Genomic DNA, 21,383 nt, shown 5'->3' with positions numbered 1-21,383 from the left:
CAGTAGACAACTCTCGGAAAAACCCAGAAACAGATCAGAAAAAGTTCTAAAAACCCCAAAATCGCAGGTACCAATTTGTTTAGGGGGATATCACACTTTTTGGGCCAGAAAGTGTGATATGGACCTCCAGATCGCCCTTTTGGGGTAGAAAAGTGTGATTTCTTCTCCTTAGTTCTTGGGCGGCAAGTCTTGGAGAAATTTTCCATCTCTGTCACGGTTGGTTCCTGTGACCTGCAAAAATGACAAAAAAACTTACGAAAGTTAGAAATTTGGCTGATCTAGGGTTAGAATGCTAGTGAAAAACATTAAGAGTCTGAAAAAGAAAAATCCTAAGCTGAAAAATGAAGGTCACTCAGGTTTTCAGATCAGAATTAAAAACGCAGTGGAGTCACCAATATTTGTAGCGACAATTAGAAAATCCCTAGTGGAGTCACCAATTTGTAATGTAGAATTCTTCTTGAATGTGTACGAAAATAAACCCCTTTAGGCTGTGTATGACAAATAACCCTAACAATAAATGGCCGTTAAATAATGTGGATCTGCAACAAATGATAGAAACAAAACCTGCCAAAGCCCTGATCTATGCAACAAAACTAGTTAAACAAAAAAATGAAATAGTAAAATAAGCGCAAGTAACTCCAATAATCCAATGTAAACCACATATATAAATAATATATTTTATTAAGCAACACCTATGAAGGGAACAAATAATGTTACCAGTCCCCCTCTATGGGATGGGTTCTTGGCTATCCTCAATACCTTCAGCTTTTGTAGAGTCTCTCTCCTTTATAATGTGTAAAACCCAACAAAAAAAATGTTTGAGCTTAATGAGAACTCAAATGAAAAAGAAGATGGTGCATGACAATGATAACAATCAGAGCTACAATAGTGAGTGCAACAATGAAAATAATCGAAAGTGAATAATGAATGGAAAACCCTTCTATTTATAACAAAATATTAAGTTATCATCGAATAATGAGTAATAATATAATATTATTAACCCTATTCTAGAAATAACCATTTGGAATATTTTATTATATTTGGTTAGAGGGAAAAAGTATTTAAACTTTTATTTAGAAATAATAAATAAATAAATGATTTATTTATCATCTCAAGGAATATAGTTAAAGAATAATAAACAAATAATGATTTATTTAATTATTCCTAAGGGATTTGGTTAAATTTGACAAGGAATAATAACTAATGATTAATTAATTATTCCTAGAGAAAAATAAGATAATTAATGATTTATCTATTTATTTCTCATAATTGGGTCAAATATGACAATGAATATTTTTTTTTTCCTGTGGAAAAAGTCGTAATTTCCATTAATAAAGATGAAAATTACATTCTGTATATGCATAAACATTAATTTGATCTGGCACTAGCTGTCCAACCAAAAATGAAAGAAAACTGTGCATTTCTCCTCGTAGGGAGTACATGTAATTCAAAAACACTTATAACTTAAAATTTTCTGTCCTCTTCTCAGAGGGATAAAGAGCAACCGATGACTATTTACAAATATAACAAAATAATAACAAAAATATAATGTTTATGATCAAAACTGAGTTAAAATTGTTTCATTTCTGTGCTGCTATTATAGTGCTTCAGGGTCTACAAATGGCCTGTGATAATGCTGATACATGACCCCATCCAAATCTTCGCAGATCATCCAAGAGTTGTCATCCCTGATCGCTGCTTCTTTGGATAGGAAGTCAGCAGAGGTGTTCCGCTCCCTGTAAATGTGATGACAAGTGAATGAGTCAAAAAGCAAAACAAGTCTATGAATCTCATCTAGTATATGCCTCAAAGTGTAAGCAGAACATGTATATTTTTTGTTGATCCAGTTTATAACCAGCTTTGAGTCACCAAAAAGCTGCAGGTTTGAGCAATGTTTTTGTAAAGCAAAAAGGATAATGTTTTTTGCAGTAATCAGCTCGGCATAGTTGTTGGTTCCCCGGCCTAATCCCATTTGAATTTTGAAAAGATGGGTTTTGGATAAATATAGAATCACTCCCCCGACACAGCCTGTCTCCTGAGCTGAACCATTGAAAAAATCCCAAGGGATTGATTTGTTGATGACCTCTATCTCAACATTCCTTTGCTGGTTTTTTTGGGACTCTTCAAGGATCATGTGATAATCTGCTATGATTCTATTATGTATGGAGGGCCAATGTGGAAACTTCTGCGTGAAAATAATCTCATTCCTGGCTATCCAAATCGCCCAGCAGATTAGCAGAGGTAGGTTCCTTTCCTTTCCAGATGTATCCATCCACCAAGAGGTCCACGCCTCCTTTACTGTTAACCCGTGCCAGCTAGGCCTAATGGAGAGTGTTGTTAAGATACCATTCCAAAGAAACTGTGCCAAAGGACACCCCAGGAAGAGGCATTTTGTGTCCTCGTTGCTGCTTCTGCAAAGGTGGCACTAGAATGGTCCAGCAAAGGATCGCTTCATGAGATTTTCCCCTGTAGGGACCTTGTTATTCAAGATGTACCATAGGAGTAGCTTTGTTCTGGGGGCAGCTTTGAGACTCCAGAGAAGGTTCCATCTTATCTCAGAGTCTAGTGGCTTGAAAGGTTCCATTAGTACCAGGTATCCAATCTTAGGTGAATAGTAGCCATGTTTTGCAAAAGCCCATATGAGCTCATCTTCCCCTTCCGTGATGTTGATGTGATGCTCTGTTAGCACTGTAATGTAGAGGTTCCTATCTTGCTGCCACTGAATGGGAATATTTAGGACTGCTCCCGATTTCCAAGGCTGCTGTGCTAATGAGGATCACTCGTTTTCTGCAATTTGACTGAGATGAGAAATCCCCTGTTCTGCTAGATGGAGTCTCAGGTCCTCGGGGAGTTTGTGAGCATTGCCACACCCCACCCATGGGTCCACTCCCAAACGCACATTTGAGCCCGAGCGAATTCTCCAAGTCAAACCCTTCCTTATCAGGTCCTTTGCTTTGTTAACTGCTTTCCAGATGGACAATGAATATTAATTAGACAATGATTTAATTAGTTATTCCTAGAATATAATTAGACAAATAGTGATTTATTTAATTATTCTTCATGGGTTTAATTATAAATTGCTTAACAAATATGGTTTATTAAGTAATTGCTCACAATGAAAGCAATTTTAGTATGGTAAAATTGGCCTTACATGGTGTACTTCAATCCATTTAGTAAAATATGGCTAGATGATCAATTTTTTGTGATAACGCTATGGGAAACAAGTTTTGCTTCCAATTGAATTCCAAGTTGAGACCTTCAAATAAATTGGGCCTTGATTTATCATAAGCTAAAAAACATAGACTAGCACATTTGAATGAGTTATATGAGATCCAACAAGATGTTATTCAAAGAACCAACATAGATCAGCAGCAAAGATCAAAGTGGCATAACAAATTTATCAGAGCTAAAAAATTCAAGCAAGGTGACTAGGCCCTTCTTTTTTATTCCAAATTCAAATATTTTCAAGGGAAATTTCAAACTCATTGGCTTGATCCTTATGAGAGTGATATTATTTTTTATGATGGAGCAGTCAAAATCAAAATTATTGATCATGGACATGTTACTTTCCTTGTTAATGGTCATAGATTAAGGTTGTATCATAAACCACTAACAAAGGAAGAGTTTTCCAAATATTTACAAGAGAATTCTGAATTCAAGTTGGTCAAGAAAGGAGATTTTTCTTCTCATTCTCCAACTTCATTGTAATTTTTTCATATATATATAATAATAATAATAATAATAAATAGTAATAATAAAAGTATAAACATGAAAACCAACTATGCTGGCATGTTTATACATGAAATCTTAATTGAAAACCAATATTTCTTGGCTGTTTAGATTTTCATAATTCCCTTCTGTTGTCCTGATTTCTTTCTATCCTTCTTTTTCTAAAAAATTTCAGGTGGCAAGCAATACTTCTGAGGACTAGTCTTTTTCATTAACCACCAAAAGCAGAAACAACAATAAAGAGTCTTCTCTTGATCAAACAAGAAAAATTCAAGAAATGATAAGCAACAACAATTTATATAATTATGTATTTGACCTTTAATTTCGCAGCAAATTCTGAATTCTACATCAATATCAGAAAATCCACAGCAAAAGAATATCAAGGGAATTCAAAAAGTAAAGGTTTGTAGAATGTTGAATTATTTTTCATGTAAGAACATTAGTTTTTAATTTAGGGATGATTTTATCAAAGAAAAATTTGAATCATTAAAAGATCTTATAAAACTGCTAAAAAATTACACTCGTTATCATAACTGTTATACCCCACTCCCTCATCATTACTCATTTGGCCACATCAATATGATCAAAATCAGATACATTCCACCGATCCTATGAAATCAGATCTCGAAATCTTGGGTAATTATATGGAAGGAATAGTTTGATCATAAAACAAATTCTTCCGTGGGCTATTCCGCTATCATTTACTCTTTTTCATTTCATTTCTCTCCATTATGAAACCTCTACCATTCAAAATTCACTCATTCCCTTTTGCCTCAATATTCCATCATCACTATCGAAAGGAAAGAATAAAAAACTGAGACTTCTCTCCACCATGGGTGTCATCATCTAGTTTGAACCAAACACAATCATTTTTCTTCAAGCATACCCAAGAGTTAGAGATCAGTTGCAGCAGGTACATTCCCTTAAGTTCTTTGAAAAATTCGACGGGCATGAAGAAAGGGTCACCAAATCTTTGCTCAGGATTTTTATGGATTCGAGGTAGAAATTGGAGACATCATGCTTATTCTGATAGAGTATATCATGGCGGAAGCTACAAAATTGCCCAAAATCAGAGCAAGTTGGTTCAAGAACAAGAAAATAAAGGAGAATTACTGGATACACTTCCTCGGAGAACCAGGTATGGATATATCCATATTTAAAAATGGAATCCTAGCTACAACACCAAAAGGGGAATGGATAATTTTATTGTTGGTTATTCAAAAATTTTTAACTTGTAAAGGAAGGTTAAAAACTATGTTTTTCTACCATGCCCAACTTTTGATGCATTTTATTGACGGGAATGAAATAAATGTACCTTACTTTTTTCTTAAATTCTTAGAAACATGGCATCTAGTATACAGAGAGAGCCTATATCCTTTGATAATTCCCTCTACTATCATGGATTGATCAAAATCATCATAGAAGTACATTTAGAATCTAAGGGAGACAATTGGAAGGATTTTCTGGTTCGTAACCACTTTGTAGAAGTCCAATAACAATAAATAAATACTAGGGTTAAAAGGAGGTGATGAAAGTTAGAATCAAACCCTAACCCTAAAGAGAAAAAAGAAGAAGAAAATCCATAACAGAATAAAACATAAGCGCTAAAAGACTCATTTGAAGACGACACTTTGCTCGCTCAGTACTTTGAAAAATGTAAGCAGAAAAATGAAAAACAGAGTCTTAGAAGGAACAAAGACGACTCAAGTTCTAAGCTACCTAAAGGAAGTGAAAAAGTCAGAGAAGAGAAAACAAGAGGTTAGCAAAGAAAAAAGTGAAGACATTGAAGGATCAGGGGTAAAATTTAGAAGAAGCAGGAGAATTTCAAAACTTTCAAATACACAGTCTCTAGAAATGATTGATCTTGAAGAAGAAGGGTACAAAACACCACCTCACATAGTCAACTCAACAAGAAAAACACTAGACATTGACCCAGTCTAGCAAGAACTTTATGACTATGTGGAATCCTTGGAACCGAGAGCGTGGTAGAATTTAAGTTCCTCTCTGAATCAAGAAATTTCATCCAGTGAAACCCCTTTGTTAGACCATAGACTTGAGGATACTCTTGTTGAAAATAGCAACAAGAAATGCTAAAAATAGAATTGCTAAAAATAGCACTACTATAAATAGCAGTTCAGCCATTGTTGATCTTAGCAACAATGGATGGAAAAATGGAAGTGCTAAAAATAGCATTCTATAAATAGCATTTTGGGATACCTTCCTATTTTAGTCAGTCCCTAAATTAAAATAGTGAAGTAAAATTCGAATTTGATCTTAGCAGTTGTTTGTAAAATGATTAATTAATTCATCTTGAGTAAATTAGTTAAGGAAAATCAAATATGAAGTCTATGTGGGGACATGCAACAGTTTCTCCATTAATTGAGGAATTTATCCTTCAGCTAAAGAGATAAGGATGAGTTGTAATATTGAGTTGTAATTAGTTGACTTAGTTAACTGAATCAAGTCCAGTTAGATTAATTCAAATAGTTTGTTGAATTAATGTAAGTTTAGTTAGTTAATGCTTGCATGCATGTAATTACTGCACTTCAGATAACTGAGTATTCTCTCATAAATAACTCATGCATGTTAGTTCAGACAGAGATGCAGTTGAGATCAGATGGAGGAGCAGCGTACTATCAGTTGCTAGAATATTCCATTGTGAATATTCCTTGCATGCAGAAGGAATTCTTTCCTTGAGGATTGCACAGTTACTTCTTCAGGTTTAGTAAGTGTGATGAGGCCAATTCACACATGTGGCTTCACTAGACCCCAAGAAAAATTGCGCAAGGAAATAGGAGGCTTGGAGGGCTTGAGGAGGACATATACTATGTCTGTTCAGTCTATGAGTGGTATTGTTTGATCGCAGAGAGAGTAGGATAGCTTGAGAGCTGATTCTTTTTGTAACTTGAATAAGATTTCCACTTGTATGATAATACAAAGATTGGGGTTTGAGGCTGAGGCTTTCCCTAGGTTATTTCTTCTGTGTTATGTGTCATTGATTTCTCATTCTCAATTATATGTGTTCTCTTGATCTTGCTCAATTCAATTAAGCTTCTGCAAAGTGTTGTAGAAGTATATCTTGTATTGTGTTCTAGTATATTGCATAATCTATTTATCTACAGTGGGAATTTCTACAACTCTGAATCAGGACATATATGAGCTAGAAGTTCTTAATAAACATCTCTCACAGGAAAGAGAAGAAGCTCTTAATAAACCGCTACACCATCATACTCAGAGTTTGACTTTGAGTTTGACTCTTAGATCTCCTGATCTTTGTACACTGCCAAATCATGCAAATAGGTGGTTGTCCATGTAGTGAACATTTTTCATCTTCGGATACCCTTCATTCATTTATTGATGCATGGAAACCTGTCTAATCATAGATATGGCTGCAAACCCAACATTAGCTATGGAATGTTCACAATTATGTTATTGTAGGTATTTTTCCATTATAATTCATAAAGAAACATAAATTCTAAACATGGATGATAAATACCTTTCTATAATTTGAATTGACTTTGAGTATGATGAGACTGCTACAAAAATGGTGACAAAAAGGTGAAAGAGATGGAAAAAGGTAGTAAAAAAGGAAACAATTTCATACTTCAACATTCCCCATACCAAAGGTCTTGCATGTCCTCATGCACCAAATATTCGATATTGGTTCTTCTTTCTTCTTCAATGTATGATTTCTGAAGCCTGGGAAAGCACATCCAGACTAGTGCTTTTCTTTCTTTTCCTAATGTTGAAGGTATCACTTGGTCTCTTCATCAAAATTTTACTCTGCAAACCCGTGATATTATCCTTAAGGAACTTATTGTTTGCTTTGAGATTCTTATTTTTCTTATACCAATGGAATAGATGTAAAAGTATGTTATTGCATTCTCAGTTCTTAATATCTCATTTTGTACCTTTGCTGCTTCTATTTCCTGTGAGAGATGTTTATTAAGAACTTATAACTCATATATGTCATGCTTGAGAGTATTCACGTCTATAGTCTCACAAAGGAGTTTCATTGAACGATTTTTCTTGATTAAGAGAGGAACTTACCTTCTGTCGTGTTCTCTATTCCAGGGATTCCACATAGTCATAAATTTCTTGTTGGATTGGGTCAATGTATAATGTTTTTCTTGTCAGGCTCACTATGTGAGGTGGTGTTCTGTACCGTTCTTCTTCAAGTTCAATCATTTCTAGAGACTGCGTATTTGAAAGTTTTGAAGTTCTCCTGATTCTTCTCAATTTTAACCCTGATCCTTCAGTGTCTTGACTTTTTTCTTTGCTAACATCTTATTTCCTCTTTCTTCTAAGACTTCGTTTTTCATTTTTCTGCTTACATTTTTCAAAGTACCAAGGGAGTGGGGTGTCATCTTCAAACGTGTCTTTTGGTGCTTCCGTTTTATTATGTTTTGGAGCTCTTATTCCATTTTCTCTTCATTTTTAGGGTTTGATGTTGACTTTCGTCCACTCCTTTTAACCATACTACTTAGTTCTTCTTCTTGAACTTCTATAAAGTGGTTACGAACCAGAAAATCTTGCCAATTGTCTCCCTTAGATTCTAAATGTGCTTCTATGAGAATTTTGATAAGTCCATGATGGTAAAGGGCATTATCAATGGATCTAGACTCTCTCTGTATACTAGATGACATACTTCTAAGACTTTGAAGAAAAAAGTAAGGCAAATTGATTTCATTCCCGTCAATAGAATGCATCAAAAGTCAGGCATGGTAAAAGAACATAGCTCCAAACCTTCCTTCTAAAATAGAAATAATTTCTAAAATTTCAATTCATGTTTTTCAAAGGGATGTTAGAAGTCTTCTTGGATTTCTTGGATATTATTGAAGATTCATATAAAATTTTACAAAAATAGGCTCTCAACTTTTCAAACTCCTTATAAAAGATTGTGAATGTGTTTGGAAGTCTAACTGTCAAAAAGCATTTGAGACATTGAAACAAAAGATTACTGAAGCATCCATTCTAAGGGAACCTAATTGGTGCTTTAGTAATCTTTTGTTTCAATGTCTCAAATGATTTTTAACAGTCAAAATTCCAAACAAATTCACAATCTTTTGTAAGGAGTTTGAAAAGTGGAGAGGTTATTTTTGTGAAATTTTCTATGAATCTTCTATAATATCCAGTAAATCCAAGAAAAATTCTAATACCTCTTTGAAAAAAAAGAATTGAAATTTTAGAAATTATTTATACTTTAGATGTATCCACTTTAATTCCATCACCTTGACATGTGCTGGCCTAAAACAATGCCTTCATCGAACATCATAAAACATTTCTCATGGCTTAAAGAAAGGTTTACGTCTTTACATCTAATAACAACTTCTTGAAAATTTTCAATAGCTTCCTCAAAAGTATGGCCATACATAGTGAAATCATCCATGTATATTTCTTAGTTCTGAACTTTTAACAAAAGGAGGGAATTAAAATTTCTTTAAAATTAAAAGTTATTCCCTCCCAATTTTGGACAAGAACAAAATTTGAATTTATCTTTTAGTTTATCTCTAAGATTTTGGGACAACAATATATTTAAATTTAATTTGTTTTTCCCTTCAAGATATTGGTCCATGGTTAATGAGATTTTTGTACCCCATCAACAAAACATCCTAATTCCAATAGTGTGTTTCCACATCTTCAACCCTTTGGGGTTTTGGACCACTAGTTGGGGTGACTGACTTTGACAAAGTGTTTCTCTTAAACTGTGTGGGTGCACGGGACACTCCACATACCATCGGAATCAACAGACGAGTAGAGTCTAATGGAGAGGGCCTCTATGGAAAATTCAATGATCTGCTTCCTCAAAAACTCCACCAACTGCGAAGTGTGCTCAAATTCCAAGGAAGTCAAACCCTAGTAGCTAGGGTTTCATCAACCTACATTATTCAGTTGCAAGATCTTGTGGACATCAATGATTACAACGACCTTATCACATTATCACATCAAGTTGCATCATCATCACCTGCACCTGTAATACCTTCTTCGCACATTTACCCAACCTCACTGGTCCACCGCAGTAAACATGTGACGAAGAGTTACTATGACATGACTCAACCTCCAAGATCACCTTAAGGAAGTGGAATTGAGAAAACCAAAACCTTACTGACTTTCCTCAGGTGCTACAAGACCCCCAAGAGCTAAACCACCCTTCAAGGTGTCCTAACCCGGAGTTAAACTTCTATTTTACTAACTTGAACTCCTAGACACATGCATAAGCCTACATCCATGTGACTGTAGGCCTCAAGTCCCATGCACAATCTTTCAAGGGAGAGACTTCAGTCTTTTTCAACTAGTTCTATGCTTGATGTTGAAAATAACAACAAGAAATGCTAAAAATAATATTGCTAAAGATAGCATTTCAGGATATTCCAATTTTAATTTGTCCTTGAATTAAAATTCGAATTTAGTCTCACCAGCTGTTTGAAAAATAATTAATTAATTCATCTTGAGTTAATTAGTTGGATAAATTCAAACATGAAGTCTTTGTGAAGTCATGCAACAATTATCCCTTTGATTGAGGAAGTTATCCATTAATTAAGGAGAAAATGATGAGTTGTAATTAGTCAGCTCAGTTAACTGAGTTAAGTCCAGTTAGATTAGTTCCAAACAATTTTTGGAACTAATTGTGAGTTCAATCAGTTAATGCATGCATGCATGAAACTAGTGTACTGTAGATAACAAAATATTCTCTCATAAATAACTCATGTATGTCAGTTTAGACAAAGGCCCAGTTGAGATTAAAGGCAGGGATAGTGTACTATCAATTGCTAGAATTTTCCTATAAGAAAATCTCTTGCATGCAGACAGAATTCATTCCTTGAGATTTGTGCAGTTTTACAGTGTGTTGGAGCAGTGTGTGAGATCAGTGTCACACAAGGTTACAGTAGGAACACCCAGGGAAAACAATGCAAGGAATTAGGAGGCTTGGAGGATACAGGGAAAGGCATACGAGTTGTCTAGTCTGTCTATGAGTAGCGAGATGGATTGTACTGAGAGCTCGAGAGCTGTCAGAGCTAAAGCTCCGTGTAATCCTGAGATATTTCCACTTGTATGATAATACAGATAGTGGGGTTTTTAGCTGAGGCTTTCCCCAGAGTATTCTCCTGTGTTTCATGTGTGATTGATTATTCTTCTCTATTATATGTGTTTTGTTTGATCTTGCTCATATGGATTAAGCTTCCACAAGTTTGATTGTAGACGTAGATTAAGTATTTTGCTTTAGTACATTGCATAATCAGATTAATACACAGTGAGAATTTCTACATGGTATCAGAGCAAAGGTGATTAGAGCTATGAACAACATACTGAGAAGGGAAAAGTCAAAGTTTTAAGTTCTTGATTGCAGGTACAAAATCAAATTCTTATCACACCTCTAAGTTCTCCAATGGCGTTCAATGGCTTGAGACTCGAGTATGCACTTGATAGCAGCTTGAATTACATAGCATGGAAGGATCGCATGGAAGCGGTATTAGAAGATAATGGTTTGAAGGATTTCATTGATAAAGAAATCCCCAAGCCAACAATAGCTAATGCCCAAGAATTGGTGGAATGGAAGAAGTGTGTGGTGAAGGCGAGGAGGATTCTTTTATAGGGAGTTCGAGACCATATTATCTCGAGTCTCCATGGGAACGAGACTTCGTTTTCAATGTGGAAGACATTGAAGGACCTATATCAGAATAGTAGCGACCAGAGGAAGTTGGCAGTTAAGGACAAGCTTTGAAAAATCAAGTGTGAAAAGGGCGGCACTATTTCTACATATCTGAACAAGCTCACTACCTGCAGAGATGAGCTTGGAAGTGTAGGAATAACGACAACCGATGATGATATGGTGAGTCTTGCTCTCCTTAGTCTTCCTAAGAGCTGGCATAGATACTACGACTCAGTGAATGGAAGAGGGAAACTGCCGGATTGGGAACGACTATGGTCGGATCTGATGCAGGAGGAGATCAGGAGGAGCACGAGAGATGGTTCTTCATCTAAGCATGGTGATGAAGAAAAGCTAGCCTTAGAAAGTAAGGCAAGGAAAGGGAAATGGAAGGCTTCCCATTCCAAATCGAGTTCTTCTCATGGTGGGAAGAAGATTGACAAATATAAAGTGAGATGCTTTAATTGTCATGAGGTGGGCCATTATGCAACTAATTATCCATTGAAGAAATCCAAGAAGGGATCCTCCAAAGGATCAGAAGGTGAAGCACTGGCCTCTTAGTTCGAATTGTATTTTACCCTCATCGCATGCATGGTTTCATCGATGGTGGGTTGTGTTTGGTACCTGGACAGTGGAGCTTCATTCCACATGACCGACGATAAGAGTTTATTCAGTACCTTGGAGGAGAAAGACCTCAAGATGCGCATAGAGATGGGCGATGATGGAAAGTACTGTGTTTCAGGTGAATTTACGGTTGTGTTTCAGAGGGAGCATGGAGCTCCTCCCACCCTGACTGATGTAAAGTATGTGCCTGGACTGAAGAATAACTTGGTATGAATCGCGATGTTGGAAGACAAAGGCTATGATGTAGTCTTTAGTAAAGGAAAGGCATTCTTGAGACACATAGCCACAGGGTCAGACCAAGAGGATTGGGATTCGAGTGAAGAATCTGTACAAGTTGGAGGTAGATGACTGTGCTGCATTGAGTTCGAAAGTAGAATTGGTGCAAAGCCAAGACATTGGCGAGTTATGGCATAGGAGGTTGGGTCTTGCATCATGGGGCCTTGAAGATAATGCAGCAGATTTCTATCGAACTTCCCAAAGGTAAACTTGAGCAAGTGGACACATGCAAAGGTTGTACCTTGGGTAAGTATGCAAAAACTTCCTTTCATGATCGAGACAGTCGAGCTGAAGTGATCTTGGAGCGAGTTCATACAGATGTGTGTGGACCATTCTTGAAAACATACACCCCGAAACAAAGGTATTATGCTTTTTCATTGATGATTTTTCTCGTAAATACTGGATCTATTTCATGCAGAAGAAGGATCAAACCTTCTCAAAGTTTTGTGAGTTCAAAGCTTTGGTTGAGAAAGAATCAGGAAAGAAGATCAGGGCCTTAAGAAGCAACAATGGTGGAGAGTATGTCTCTCAAGAGTTTAAGGACTTCTGTGCAGCAAAAGGAATTAAACGAGAGTTGATGGCACCTCATAACCCACAGCAGAATGGGGTGGCTAAGAGGAAGAATAGAACGATTGTGGGGGCAGCTTGGGCGATGCTACATGACCAAGGCCTACCACTTCATTTGTGGGCTGAGGTATGCAACACAGCGGTCTATTTGCATAATAGAAGCTCGCGTCGCATACTTGGGATGAAGACACCAGAGGAAGCTTTCTCCAGGAAGAGACTAGATGTGGGTCACTTCAGGATCTTTGGCTCATCGGTTTATCGCCATGTGACCAAGGATGCCCAGAAGAAATTTGAGCCGACAACTGAGTTGGGGATAGTTGTGGGGTACACTGATACACCCTGCAACTATCGGGTGTATTTGCCTACCAGTCAGAGGACAATGGTTTGCAGAGATCTTAAGTTTGATGAGCAGAAGGCCATGCGAGTTTCCCTTGAGAGGGAGCTCCAACTACAGGTTGTGGAGGAAATTTTGGTTCCTAAGGAGGAGGAGCCTCAGATTGATGCAGAGCAGCCGCATGCAGAGGTTCTAGGAGTGGAGACATCCACTCAAGCAGTCTTCTAGAGATGGGCAGAAGCGCACGAGAAAAGCTGACAGATTGTTGTTGGATGCGAGAGAGAATGTGGGAGAACCATCTTCTCAACACAGATAGAGGAGGTCACCTGATAGGTACACTAGATACATGGCCCTTGTTGGGGAATGTGTTGAGACCGAGCCATATTCCTTTGAGGAAGAAGTGCAACAGCCGATTTGGGTTGATGCTATGGTGGAGGAGTATGACTCCATAGTTCAGAATAGTGTTTGGGATGTTGTTCCAAGACCGGAGAACAAGTTAGTTGTGAGTTCCTGTTGTCTTTACAAGGTAAAGCAAGTTGCTGATGGTAGTGTGGAGAAACATAAGGCAAGGTTTGTTGCCCGTGGTTTCTCACAGGTCGAGGGGATCGACTATGATGAGAATTTTTCTCCTGTAGAAAGGTACTCATCTATTAGATTGATGTTGGCACTATCAGCACAGATGGGTTGGAAGATCCATCAGATGGATATGAAGATTTCCTTCCTCAATGGCAAGATTGAGGAAGAGGTGTACATAGAGCAGCTGGAAGGTTTTGAGACCTTCGATCATGAGTCACATGTGTGCCGAATCAAGAGAGCTTTGTACAGGCTAAAGCAAGCACCTCACGCTTGGTACACCAGGATCAACAACTACTTCATTGGGTTGGGCTTCACAAAGATTGAAGCAGATGTGAACTTGTACCACATCATGGTGGAAGGTAAGCAGTTGATCGTTGTTCTTTATGTTGATGATTTGATATTGACAGGTGATGATCAGCTGATCATGTCATGCAAGGAGGACCTTGCAAGAGAGTTCGAGATGAAAGACATGGGTCTCATGCAATACTTCTAGGCATGGAAGTGTGGCAAAAGGATGGGGAGTTGTTTGTGTCTCAAGGCAAGTATGCCAATGAGATACTCAGGAGATTCCACATGGAGAAGTACAAGCCCATGCAGACTCTTCTAGCAGGTCAGTGGAGGAAGGAGGATGCTACTTCAGGAGAAGTAGTAGAAGCTACTATGTATCGACAGCTTGTGCTTTCACTAATGTACTTAGTGAACAAACGATCAGATTTGTGCTATGCGATGAACCCGATGAGTCAAGCTATGGTTTAGCCTACCAAGCTGTTTTGGAAGGCAGCGAAGCATGTTTTGAGATACATTAGAGGCACATCTCAGTATGGATTATGGTACAGGTGGTCAGAGGGAGTGAAGCTACAGGGCTTCACAGATGCAGATTGGGCAGGGAGTCCATCAAATGAGAAGAGCACATCATGAGGAATTTTCAACCTTGTTTCAACAACAATTTCCTGGTATAACATGAAATAGAGGTCAGTTGCACTCAGCTTAACAGAGGCTGAATACATGGCTGCAAGTCAGGCAGCATGTGAGGCCATTTGGATGCGGAAAATTCTAGTTGGTTTGTTTGATCAGAGGATGGATCCAACTGTGATCTATTGTGATAATCAGAGTTGTATCAAAATATCTGAGAATCCAGTATTTCATGAAAGGTCCAAGCATATCGACATTTAGTATCATCATCTCAAAGACTGTGTGGCAAGGAGGATCATGTTGTTGCAGTATATTTCGACCGAGGAGCAAGATGCTGACATTTTGACTAAGGCATTGTCAAAGTGTAAATTTAAGTTCCATAGAGATAGGATCGGGGTGGTAGAGAATCCATTTCTTGTTGAGAGGGAGTGTTGAAAATAGCAACAAGAAATGCTAAAAATAACATTGCTAAAGATAGCATTTTAGGATATTCCAATTTTAATTTGTCCTTGAATTAAAATTTGAATCTAGTCTCACCAGCTATTTGCAAAATAAATAATTAATTCATCTTGAGTTAATTAGTTGGATAAATTCAAACATGAATTCTTTGTGAAGTCATGCAACAATTATCCCTTTGATTGAGGAAGTTATCCCTTAATTAAGGAGATAAGAATGAGTTGTATTTGAGTTGTAATTAGTTAGCTCAGTTAACTGAGTTAAGTCCAGTTAGATTAGTTCCAAACAGTTTGTGGAATTGATTGTGAGTTCAGTCAGTTAATGCATGCATGCATGAAACTAGTGTACTCCAGATAACTGAATATTCTCTCATAAATAACTCATGCATGTCAGTTCAGACAAAGGCCCAGTTGAGATTAAAGGCAGGGACAGTGTACTATCAGTTGCTAGAATTTTCCTATAAGAAAATCTCTTGCATGCAGAAGGAATTCATTCCTTGAGATTTGCGCAGTTTTACAGTGTGTTGGAGTAGTGTGTGAGATCAGTGTCACACAAGGTTATAGTAGGAGCACCCAGGGAAAATAGCGCAAGGAAATAGGAGGCTTGGAGGACAGAGGGAAAGGCATATGAGTTGTCTAGTCTGTCTATGAGCAGTGAGAGGGATTGTACTGAGAGCTGGATAGCTGTGAGAGCTAAAGCTTTGTGTAATCCTAAGATATTTCCACTTGTATGATAATATAGATAGCAGGGTTTTTAGCTGAGGCTTTCCCCAGAGTATTCTTCTGTGTTTCATGTGTGATTGATTCTTCTTCTCTGTTATATGTGTTATGTTTGATATTGCTCAAATTGATTAAGCTTCCGTAAGTTTGATTGTAGCAGTAGATTAAGTATTTTGCTTTAGTACATTGCATAATCAGATTAATCTACAATGAGAATTTCTACACCTGAGACTGTGGAATTTGTGCCACCTTTTCAGGGCTAGACTATAGGTCACTACCCAAAACTTGATGAAACTTTCGAAAACAATAAATTACACAAAGACAAAGATTATAACACAAAACTTGATCAAGGACTTGGCCTAACCAAGTCTAACCATGATAAACATTTCTTCGAACACATTATGAACATGTAATCTACAGGCAATAAATGCATATCCAAACATAAGGGTTTGATACTTATCTGAAAATCACCAAGAAGATCTAGGGCCTTCTCATAATATCTGCAATAACATTGATTAGGTCATGCATTCAATAACCATTCGTTTACCAATCAAAACATGTTAAGGGACATAACTAAAATCTGTCATGAAACCATGCTTATAACCAACATATAACCATAAAAATATCAGTGACAAAGCAACCATTAAAGCCACATAATAACAAGTACGTTTACTCATAAAATACAAGAGGAAAGGAGGTCTTATTAACACAGGAAAAACACAACCAAGTCAGGGACTTCCACATCCCACCCGACCATAGATTGGGCTAAACCAAATATTTCTTTTAGCCAATCACCCCTGTGCCATATTCCAAGCATGAATGTGGGACTCAGAAAAAAAAACAACTAGGGCTTCTGAGGATTTACCGTGTATCTCGCCATTACTGGTTAATGGATTCCTAGGCCCGAAATCCTCATATATATAACTAGGATCTATCGTATATCCCGGCATTACCTATCACTGAACAACAACCTTTGAAGCATAATGGTCAGATTTATGGTTTTAAATGGGGGTGGTAGACGATCAATGACAATTCCTATTTATGATTTAAAGGCTCTCTCACAGGGTTCCCTTTGAAAGTGTCAGCGTCCAGCCTGACAAAATGACTTGATTTGTATAAGAATTTGACCAAATAATGTAAGGAGATTCCTAATAATTAAGTAACCAGATTGACTACTTAACAACTAGGAAGATTTGGATGCGTGTAGAAGGTTTCTACAACCCAACAAAACATATTCGGGGAAGATAGAAGTACAAACAATAAAATCAGTTCAAAGAGGAGCTAACTCAGACAAACAGTCCAATATACTTATCTCTTTAAATGATTATTAATTTGAAGGGGATTTCAGGAAGATTGAAACTCAATCTATCCTTACCCAGATCTTCTATAATGCTTGGAACATGTGCAGAAAATAGATATGGAAATACTGGAAAAACATACTTGAAGCACAAAATTCTATCAAAACTAGAGCCGTAAGGCTGTCATTATAAATACTACAACAGAAACTTTATTACAGAGTGAAGAGTCTTGACATCAAAAGTCCACACCTTTCTTATTACAATTCATCAAATATATATCGAAATACAAAATGATAAATTGTTACAAACTTTCAGGAATAAAATCCTGAACAATATACTAAAAAAAATATATCTCTTAATTAGTTGCTGGAAATCTGAAACTATTGCAAGTGTCTTGCCTTGAAATCTGGAGTTGGTTCACTAGTGCTAATATTCTTCCTTCATTTGTTGAACTGCTTGAGCCAATTTTCCCACCTAAACACCAGCTATTGCACAACACTTTTTCTTTTTCCTTTTGGCATTTTCACAGGACATAGGGCCAATGTCTCGCTATACTTTGATGTTGCACCTACAATGTCTCCCTGTTGTCTCTTTAGGTTTCCTTTAAACACATTCATTTAAGATGATAGCTTGAAACATAAAATATTTTCAATAATATCAACAACAGAATCATCTTCAATGCTTCCAGGAGTGCCAAAACCTTAGATTTTGTGCTCACGTTCCTTTAAATAACAACAATTTTATCACTCTTGTTTCTTTCGGGCAATTAACATTGACAAGATCTCATGAGAGCATTTCATGTACCATGTTCCTTTAATGTATTTGAAGAACATCTCTGTCTGCATTATAAAAATTACAATTTTGGTATCTTCCTTTCGTTCAAGAGCTTCTCATGCTCCAGATTTAGCATGCTATTTCTCCATGGTTCCATGATTATCCACTTTGGTGTGATGAAAGTGAAACCTTATAATTTGTTGCTAATCTTTCTTCTAGAAATACTGTGTAAAATGTGAAAAATTCAAAATTAGAGAAACATGATTTCCAACTATGGCACACTTCTGAAAATTTGGAAGCTAAGAACAGAAAATTACATCAAAATAACCCATATTTTTCCGATAACCTTACCCAAAAGTTGTCTTGTTCACATCAAGGCGCAGAGGAAAACCTAATCTTACACTATTTTGAGATCGATATGTTGTGTTTAAAAATATTACTATTCTGCCATGATAATACTATATGGTTTTGATGCAATAGGGATGTATTGCAACATATACCTGCATGGAATTCATTTAAATTTATTTATGAGGAAATATGGGTGTGTACCATTCAGAGAACCTTCAAAATATCCCTAACTATTCAGAATCTAGAAATAATTCCCTCGATGCACTTAATTAACATGATTATGCACAAATCCCACGTTCTAGATTTTTGAAATTTGCCATCGTTTGTCCAGAATCTACAGTCAAATTTCACTATCTGAAAACCCTGCGAAAATTTTAAATGAGATGCAAATAAAAAATTTCTTTGATCATTGAATCCCCTTCTTTGCCTTTCTATTGGACTGAAAGTAAAGGCGACCTTAACATCGCCTCTTGCATCAGTTGATTTAACAACTCTAACAGGGTACGTTGGGCTTTTCATTTATAGGACTGAAATCTAGAACATCCAAAGCATGGCTAGCTCCATACGACTTTCTCTTAAAGAAAGTAACCTTGCTTCAGTGCAAATAGCTTTGACATCTGCTCCAGAGAAATCGTCCTTCATCTCCTTATCAAGCCTGCAAAGGTGATTACACAGAGCAAACATGGCATATAGTTTTGCAGAAAATGGCACTGAACATATGCCTTACAGAAAACTAGCAAAATATCTCTATTTGATCACAATTTCTGCAAAATATTCTTCGCTTAACTAAATTGGGACCATCCTGCAAAAAACCCATGTCTCGGAATTGAGAAATTCATCTTTGTTTGCCCAAAAAATGAGCCCGAAAATCACCTACTGAAGATACTGCGTTTTTAAATGAAGTATACAGTAAAAAATTTCTTTAACCATCAAATCCATTTTCTGTCCTCATATAACACCTCTGTCACGCGGAATAAGTTGATCTTGCGGACAACATAGACCTTCCTAGAATCTAAAGAAGACCTAATGCAAGCAAACCAACCAGACACTATCTTTCTCTAAATATGCTTTAATAAACAATAGCAAACAAGTGTGTTTAGGGCCTACCTTAGGTCCAACGCAAGCTTGTGGATGCCCTCGCTCCTTTGATCCAAATGAGCTCCTTTTCGTGAATCTGCAAACACAAACAAGGCAAACAAATTAAATAGCACCTGAAAAGCCAATTGCATAAAACATATTTAACATGAAAGTCAAGGAGTCCATGAAACAAATAACATAAGATACTTTTTGAGAAAAATGAGTTTGATTGTATTAATTCAAAAGAAGAATAACCTTACAACCTTTGCCTTGACGCTGTACAAGCTCCTCCCAGGGTCCAGCAAGAAGTCTCCTCTACTTTGACAAGTTTCACTCACTCCCCAATGAAGCCAAAAAGATGTGTGATCTCTCCTCTTAAGCTCAACTAGGAAGTCTTGATTTCACCAGCATTTACCCTAAAAAATGTTCAGCTTCTAACCTCTTTAGCAACCAGCCCAATGCCTGTATTTATAGTGCAATGGAGGGAGGTTAGTAGGTCCTCCTTGAAAGGGATAAAGCCCCCCTTCAAAGGGATAGCTCCTCTCATCAAGGGATTAGCTCCTTCTCTTTTGGGATGGATGAACCACCTCAGAGCGAACAATCCACGTCAAAATTCCTTCTAGAAACCTCTAGAATTAACCCAAAGTGAGTTTTTAAGATAAAACTTGCGCCTTTTGAATTTCATAGGGGTGCGCACCTACACCGTTAGGGACAGAGCGGGAAGGTCCGCAGTTTTTGTACACAGAAGGTGCGGGACCGCCGGTGACCATGAGGGAAAGTGCGGAACCAGAGTTACATTGATTTTTAAAGTCTTTCTCTCATTTCCAAAGCTTGATTTGAAGAGTTGAGGTCTGAGACTTGCTTAGGAGGATAGTACAAGTGATGATAGACCCATACTGACTACAAATAATCATGGTGACGATATTTTTGTGTAACAGATTGCCCCCTAAAGTGCGAAGTCTGTAGTAGATGAGGATTTCTTTTCATTTATGAAGAGTGAAGAAATTTATCATTTCGAGGATCATCTTGTGGAGAACCCTGTTGGAACCTGTAAAAACATTCAATGAAAAATATATATGAGATCATATCATCGCTGAGGTAGGCATTCCCATACTCAGATAAAAACTGACTAGAAACTAGCTACTGCTCTGATACAGGAATGATCTTGTAAAACATCACAAGTATAGACTCATGTGGACACAGTATGGACGCAACCATCTGTTTATGAATAGTCCATTATATAATGAATACAAAATTCCTCGCAGCCTGGATTGTGGAAACTAGATCTAGGGTCTTCATTTCTACTTCCCGAAACAGTACGATTCTATCCATGCGAATGAATGTGTTGATGTCGAACATGGTAGAAACCACTTGATTACCAGTCAATGATGTAAACTGTTAACAAGTGTGAGAGAAACCACCAGTGATGTCAATGGCTCTCAAAGTACCCAGTACAATCCATGAGATGCAAATAAATGTGTTGATGTTGAACATGTCACGGAATCCTTTGATCGAAAGTCAATGATGTAAACTGTCGTCAAAGGCGAGAAACCTGCCATTGAGGCATGCAGATCTCAAGGTACTGACGATTTCTAGATCATCTTTCTAGATAATGAGCTGATGTCGATAGAATGCGATCTGTCGTAGGCAAGCCCACAACACGAAATCATAGATCAAGTTGAAGAAATTTAGTTGCAAGGACTGACTCAAGGATGGTCAAGATGGATGACATATATTTTGCAAATGAATGGCTTATTGGCAGTGACCTCTTTGAACACATAACGACACGACAAATGGTTTGGTGACAATTGACCCAAAGTTAATACCCAGAAACCGGCTGAAGACTTTCAATGTGGTTTGATCAACTGTTAGGCAAAGGATTTCCCAACCCAGGTGAATGAAAGTGTCGTGTTCAAGAGTGGTTACAAAGTATGACAAACAGGGTCATTTTTTCTCTTTTCCCCCACCATTTCTGGCAAGTACCTCTTTATTATTGACAAGCTTGAGGAGGATAACATTTGCTTGATTATAAGCTCATCCTTCGG

Source organism: Pinus tabuliformis, chromosome 5_1 (assembly GCF_031772625.1).
Source record: "Pinus tabuliformis cultivar Carrire ecotype Pingquan chromosome 5_1, CPIR1, whole genome shotgun sequence".
Lineage (NCBI taxonomy): Eukaryota > Viridiplantae > Streptophyta > Pinopsida > Pinales > Pinaceae > Pinus > Pinus tabuliformis.
This window is presented reverse-complemented; position numbering follows the sequence as displayed.